A 7,538-nucleotide genomic window follows, 5' to 3' on the forward strand; every position below is an offset into this window, starting at 1 on the left:
GCATGCCTGTAATCCCAGCTACTCGGGAGGCTGAGGCAAGAGAATTGCTTGAACCCAGGAAGCGGTGGTTGCAGTGAGCCAAGATCGCGCCATTGCACTCCAGCCTGGGCAACAAGAGTGAAACTCCATCTCAAAAATAAGTAAATAAATAAATACAGTGAAAATAATGTTATAGGCTGGTGCAAAAGTAATTGCAGTTTTGGCCGGGCGCAGTGACTCACGCCTGTAATCCCAGCACTTTGGGAGGCCGAGGCGAGTGGATCACAAGGTCAGGAGATCGAGACCATCCCGGCTAACACGGTGAAACCCCATCTCTACTAGAAATACAAAAAATTAGCTGGGCGTGGTGGCACACGCCTGTAGTCCCAGCTACTCGGGAGGCTGAGGCAGGAGAATGGCATGAACCTGGGAGGCGGAGCTTGCAGTGAGCCGAGATCGCACCACTGCACTCCAGCTTGGGCGACAGAGCGAGACGACTCTGTCTCAAAAAAAAAAAAAGCAATTCTCCTGCCTTAGCCTCCCAAGTAGCTGGGATTACAGGCATGAGCCACCATGCCTGGCTAATTTTGTATTTTTTAGTAGAGATGGGATTTCTCCACATTGGTCAGGCTGGTCTTGAACTCCTGACCTCAGGTGATCCGCCCACCTCTGCCTCCCAAAGTGCTGGGATTACAGGCCTGAGCCACCACACCTGGCCTAATTAATTTTTTTAGAGACAAGGTTTAGCTATATTGCCCAAGCTGGTTTTGAAAAACTGGGCTCAAGAGATCTTCCTGCCTTGGCTTCTCAAAGTGCTGGGATTACAGGCATAAGCCACCATGCCTGGCCAGTTTATTACTCATAAAATAGGGGAAATTAGCACAAATTATACATGCGTCCTAGTCTAGTCCCCAGCCAAAACTTTCCCCCTGAGGTTTATTAGATCTGAGAGAAAATAGGAAAGGGAACAACTTCCTCCGTAAATTGATGTTGTTAAAGGCCAAGGCCATGCACCATCTAAGCCATCTTGAGGACCAGTGCTTCTCATTGGCCACCTGGAGACACCTTGTAGGACAGTAAAGAAGTCAGTTATGGGCCGGGCGCAGTGGCTCACGCCTGTAATCCCAGCACTTTGGGAGGCCGAGGCGGGGGAATCACGAGGTCAGGAGATTGAGACCATCCTGGCTAACACGGTGAAACACCGTCTCTACTAAAAAATATAAAAATTTAGCCGGGTATGGTGGCAGGCACCTGTAGTCCCAGCTACTTGGGAGGCTGAGGCAGGAGAATGGCATGAATCCGAGGGGGTGCTTGCAGTGAGCCAAGATTGTGCCACTGCACTCCAGCCTGGGCGACAGAGCGAGACTCAGTCTAAAAAAAAAAAAAAGTCAGTTATGGCTGGTCGCAGTGGCTCACACTTGTAATCCCAGCACTTTGGGAGGCCAAGGCAGGTGGATCACGAGGTCAGGAGTTTGAGACCAGCCTGGCCAATATGGTGAAACCCCGTCTCTACTAAAAATACAAAAATTAGCCAGGCATGGTGGCACGCGCCTGTAATCCCAGGTACTGGGGAGGCTGGGGCAGAAGAATCGCTTGAACCCAGGAGGCGGAGTTTGCAGTGAGCCAAGATTATGCCCCTGCACTCCAGCCTGGGCAACAGAATGAGACTCCATCTCAAAAAAAAAAGAAGCCAGTTATGCTAGGAGGGAGAAGCAGATGTGAAAGGGTGGCAAAGTCAGGCATCAAAGGGGGTCACAGGAGCCAGGGTACAGAAACTGCAGCCACAGGGGACCCTAAAGCTCCAGGGAGCCAAACCTCTTCCCTACTCCCACCCCACCCCAACCCACCCCCATCCAAAGGTCCCTGAGCCCCAGTCCTGGGTGAGAGAAATCATGAAAGTGGTTAAGGATTAAGGTCTTGGGCCCTGGAGCTAGATGGCCTAGATCCAAATCCAGACTCAGGTACCTGTTGGCACGGTGGCCTGGGTTTGTTATTTCACCTTCTGTGCTCAATTACCCTCTCTGTAAAATGTGGTTAACAACAGCACCTAGCTCATAAGGTTGTTATACGGTTTCATTGAGCTAATCTAGGTGAGGTGATTAGAATAGTACCTGGCACAGAGTAAGTCTTTAAAAGTGCTGTTTTGTTAGTCTTTAACTTGTTATAAAATAACCCCTCCATGACTGATTTACTTATATCTACAATAAATAAATTGACACCTACTTAGGTGAGCCCAAGAGAATCTCTTCCCTGCAGACAAAAGTGCTTGCCCAGACTTGAGGTGAAATAGTTTGCCCAGGTTAGGTACAGGCAGAGGGTGACTGGGTGAGAATTTTAATCCAGACTTTCAGCCCTTACGGACTCCAAAATTCCTGAATTTTTTTTTTTTTTTTGACAGAGTTTTGCTCGTTGCCAAGGCTGGAGTGCAGTAGCGTGATCTCAGCTCACTGCAACCTCTGCCTCCAGGGTTCAAGTGATTCTTTTGCCCTAGCCTCCTGAGTAGCTGGGATTACAGGCGTACACCACCATGCCCGGCTAATTTTTTTTATTTTTAGTAGAAATGGGGTTTCATCATGTTGGCCAGGCTGGTCTTGAACTCCTGACCTCACGTGATCCATCTGCCTCGGCCTCCCAAAGTGCTGGGATTACAGGCGTGAGCCACCGGGCCTGGCTTTTTTTTTTTTTTTTTTTTTTTTTTTTGAGACAGGGTCTCACTCTGTCACCCAGGCTGGAGTGCGGTACTGTGATCTTGGCTCACTGTAACCTCCACCTCCCGGGCTCAAGCAATCCCCTGATCTCAGCCTCCCAAGTAGCTGAGACTACAGGTGCTTGCCCCCACACCCAGTTGATTTTTTTTTTTTTTTTTTTAGAGACAGAGTCTTGCTCTGTTGCCCAGGCTGGAGTGCAGTGGCGCGATCTCGGCTCACTGCAACCTCCACCTCCCGGGTTCTAGCAATTCTCCTGCCTCAGGCTCCCAAGTAGCTGGGATTACAGGTGCACACCGTCACACCCGGCCAATTTTTTCTAGAGACAGGGTTTCACTGTGTTGCCCAGGCTGGTCTCGAACTCCTGAGCTCAGGCAATCCACCAGCCTCAGCCTCCCAAAGTGCTAGGATTACAGCACTTTGGGCGTTTACAGCACTTTCAGCCACCGCGCCAGGCCTGATTTTTATGTTTTTAGTAGAGATGGGGTTTTGCCATGTTGACTAGGCTGGTCTTGAACTCTTGACTCAAGCAATCCACCCACCTTGGCTTCCCAAAGTGTTGGGATTATAGGCATAAACCTGGCCAAAATCCCTGATTTTTATCCCATGGACCCATGGAATGTTGCCTGCCCTGTAATTTTTTTTTTTTTTTTTGAGACAGGGTCTTGCTGTGTTTCCCAGGCTGGAGTGTAGTGGTGTGATCACAGCTCATAGCAGCTTCTACCTCTTAGGCTCAAGTGATCCTCCCACCTCAGCCTCCCTGAGTAGCTGGGACCATAGGTGAATGCCACCATGCCCAGCTACTTTTTTGTTTGTTTGTTTCTGTAAAGACAAGGTCTGGCTATGTTGCCCAGGCTGGTCTCAAACTCCTGGGCTCAATCCTCCCACCTCAGCTTCCCAAAGTGCTGGGATTACAGGCATAAACCACTGCACCTGGGCCCTGCCTCATATTTTAAGGGGTCTACTTTCACTCCTGACTTTCAGCTCATGAGCTGAATGAATGAGTGATTTGGTTCATCTCTGCTGAGATTCTGCCCTTCCATGCAGGGAACCAGCCTGGCCCCAGGTAGGGGGGAAATGTCCTTTACAAACTGCCCAGGGGCTTCAAAGTTGGGACCCATTCTTGGATTTTTTTTTTGGTTTTTCTTTGAGATGAAGTTTCGCTCTTGTTGCCCAGGCTGGAGTGCAATGGCCTGATCTGGACTCACTGCAACCTCCATCTCCTGGGTTTGAGCGATTCTCCTGTCTCAGCCTCCTGAGTAGCTGGGATTATAGGGGCCTGCCATGACACCAGGCTAATTTTTTGTATGTTTAGTAGAGATAAGGTTTCTCCGTGTTGTCCAGGCTGGTCTTGAACTCCTGACCTCAGGTGATCCACCCGCCTTGGCTTCCCAAAGTGCTGGGAATATAGACATGAGCCACCGCACCAGGCCTTTCTTGGATGTTAAAGCCAAGGTTTGTCCTAAAGATTGCACAGCTTTCCGGAGCCAGGGCTGGGGATTGTTGGGGCAGTGAAGCACCTCTAAATTCTTCTCTACTTTGCAAGTGTTGACAGCACTCTTTTATATCCTTTTCTCTAAATCAGAAACAGAGCAGAAACTAGAGCCATCTCGTCCTGCCTCTTCCTATCATAGAAAGGAGATGGAGGGAGGCCTAGAGAGAGAAGGAGAAGCTTATGCCCCCAGTCCCACAGCAAGTCAGAGGCGGGCAAGACCTCTCTTCCCTGAAGCCCCTGCAGCCTCTCTGCCCCTCTGCTGCTGGAATAGGATGCAGCATCTGCATGATGTTTGCTCTGTGCCAAGCACTGGGCTAGGAACAAGGCCTGTGCTTTTCCAAGTGTGGTCCCCTGACTAGCAGCACCAAAATCACCTGGGAACTTGTTAGAAATGCAAATTCTCAGGCCCGCCCCAGACCTCCTGAATCAGAAACATGAAGGGGGCTGGGCGCGTTGGCTCACGCCTGTAGTCCCAACACTTTGGGAGGCCGAGGTGGGCGGATCACGAGGTCAGGAGATTGAGACCATCCTGGCTAACACGGTGAAACTCCGTCTCTACTAAAAATACAAAAAATTAGCTGGGCGTGGTGGCGGGCGCCTGTAGTCCCAGCTACTTGGAAGGCTGAGGCAGGAGAATGGCGTGAACCCGGGAGGCGGAACTTGTAGTGAGCCAAGATCGCGCCACTGCACTCCAGCCTGGGCAACAGAGCAAGACTCCATCTCAAAAAAAAAAAAAAAAAAAAGAAACATGAATGGAGTGGAGACAGCATCTGTTTTCACAATCCTTCCCCAAGGTTCAAATGTGGCATGGTCAAGTTTGAGAACCACTGCTCCAAGCCATAGTAGGCTCAGTCCCGGTGTAACTGAGTGGCTAAAATTGTGGAACCTGGAGTCAGAGAGAACTAGGTGCAAACCTGCCTCCATCGCTAACTCTGTGACTCAGGTAAGCTATTGTCTTTGAGCTTTAGTTCTGTCAGTGATAAAATGGCCATAATAATAGTGCTCATAAGGTTGTTGTGAGGACTACATGAGACAGCACAAAGCCTGGGGCGTGGTAAGCACTGCCGGGGTAGCCATTAGCTAGCTGAGTGATTATTTTTTATTTTTTTGAGACAGAGTCTTGCTCTGTTGCCCAGGCTGGAGTGCAGTGGCACGATCTTGGCTCACTGCAACCTCTGCCTCCTGGGTTCAAGCAATTTTCCTGCCTCAGCCTCCCGAGCAGCTGGGATTACAAGTGTGCAGCACCACGCCCATATTTTTAGTAGAGATGAGGTTTCACCATGTTGGCCAGGCTAGTCTCGAACTCCTGACCTCACGTGATCCACCTGCCTTGGTCTCCCAAAGTGCTGGGATTGCAGGTGTGAGCCACCGCGCCGACCTCCTCTCTACAATTTTTAATGTCAGTACTATTTTTTACCCCCACCTTTTCACATTAAAAAATGTGGTAAAATATACATAACATAGAATTTACCATTGTAGCCACTTTTAAGTGTTAATTCAGTGGTATTAATTACACTCGTAATGTAGTACAACAGTCACCACTATTGTACTATACCACATTGTACTACATTGTGAATGTGAAATGTGTTGTTCTACATTGTGAAAGTTTTTCCAAAACTTTTTTTTTTTTTTGAGACTGGGTCTCACTCTGTCCTGTCACCCAGGCTGGAGCGTGATCATGGCTCACTGCACCCTCAACCTCCCTGGGCTCAGGTGACCTTCCCACGTCAGCCTCCCAAGTAGCTGGGACTACAGGCACACATCACCACACCCAACTAATTTTTGTGGTTTTTTTTTTTTTTTTTTTTGCCATGCTGCCCAGGTCTTGAACTCCTGGGCTCAAGCAATCCACCTGCGTCGGCCTCCCAAAGTGCTAGGATTACAAGGGTGAGCCACCACGCCCAGCCTTCAAAACATTATCATCACCCAAAACAGAAACTCTGTACCATTAAACAGTAATTCCACACCCCCCTCCAATATTACCACATTTTTATGATGAGGAAAACGGAGGCACAGAGAGGCTCGGTAAAACAATCAATGTTACACAGCTAGCTAAGCATAGGGGTCAGGATTCAGACTAGGCTATTTGGCTCCAGAGCTTGCTTTCTGAATCACTGTCTTACATTTTTTTTCTTTTTTTTTTTTTTTTTCAGACAGAGTCTCACTCTGTCCCCTAGGCTGGAGTGCAGTGGTACGATCTTGGCTCACTGCAACCTCCGCCTCCTGGGTTCAAGAGATTCTTGTGCCTCAGCCTCCTGAGTAGCTGGGATTACAGGTGGCTACTACCATGCCCGCCTAATTTTTGTATTTTTAGTACAGACGGGGTTTCGCCACATGGGCCAGGCTGATCTCCAACTCCTGAACTCAGGTGATCTGCCCACCTCAGGCTCCCAAGGTGCTGGGATTACAGGCATGAGCCGCCATGCCTAGCAGATTTTTTTTCTTAAATCTAAAGCTTTTATTCTTATTTATTTATTTACTTATTTATTTACTCTGTCGCCCAGGCTGGAGTGCAGTGGCATGATCTCGGCTCACTGCAACCTCTGCCTCCCAGGTTCAAGCTATTCTTCTGCCTCAGCCTCAGCTTTGCAAACCTAGCCCAAGTAGCTGGGTTTACAAACATGTGCCATCACGCCCGACTAATTTTTATATTTTTGCTAGAGATGGGGTTTCACCATGTTGGACAGGCTGGTCTTGAACTCCTGGCCTCAAGTGATCTGCCCACCTCAGCCTCCCAGAGTGCTGGGATTGCAGGCATGAGCCACCGCGCCTGGCCTGAATTTTGAGGTTTTTATCTGCTTGGGCCATGGGTGCAGGCTCCAATTACTCCAAAGGGGCTGATCTATCTGCCATGTCTTGTGGGGTCTGGTGGGAGCTGGAGGGCCACAGGGGTCCTGCCTTGTAGAGCCACTTTGTTTTTCCTCCATGAGATCCACAATCTTGGGAGCCCTGAGGATGTTCCTCCAAATGGGCAGACTATGCCCAGCCACCAGAGCTGGAGAGCAGGATTCTCTCTCCTTCCACTTCTAAAGGGACAGCACTGAAACAAACATGGCCTCTGGAGTCACATGAGACTGGACTTGAAACCTAGCCTTGGACAGGTTGCTATTCCAATTGTTTCCCAAACTGAAGTTACAGATACCACCACCTACCTTGCAGAGTTGTTGGTAAGAGTAAATGGCAGCCTAGAACTAGCAGGGCCTAGATGAGAGTTAGTTCCCTTCCTAACTTGAATATCACCTTTTCCTTAATGCCTTCCCAGTTCAATGTTTGCTCCCTCCTCACACCTTTATACAGCATCTTGTGGAGACCGATCGAATTGCCTAGTGCTGCTGCTTTTCCCTGCTGGTTTGTAAATT

This window comes from Pan paniscus, chromosome 16 (assembly GCF_029289425.2).
Source record: "Pan paniscus chromosome 16, NHGRI_mPanPan1-v2.0_pri, whole genome shotgun sequence".
Taxonomy (NCBI): domain Eukaryota; kingdom Metazoa; phylum Chordata; class Mammalia; order Primates; family Hominidae; genus Pan; species Pan paniscus.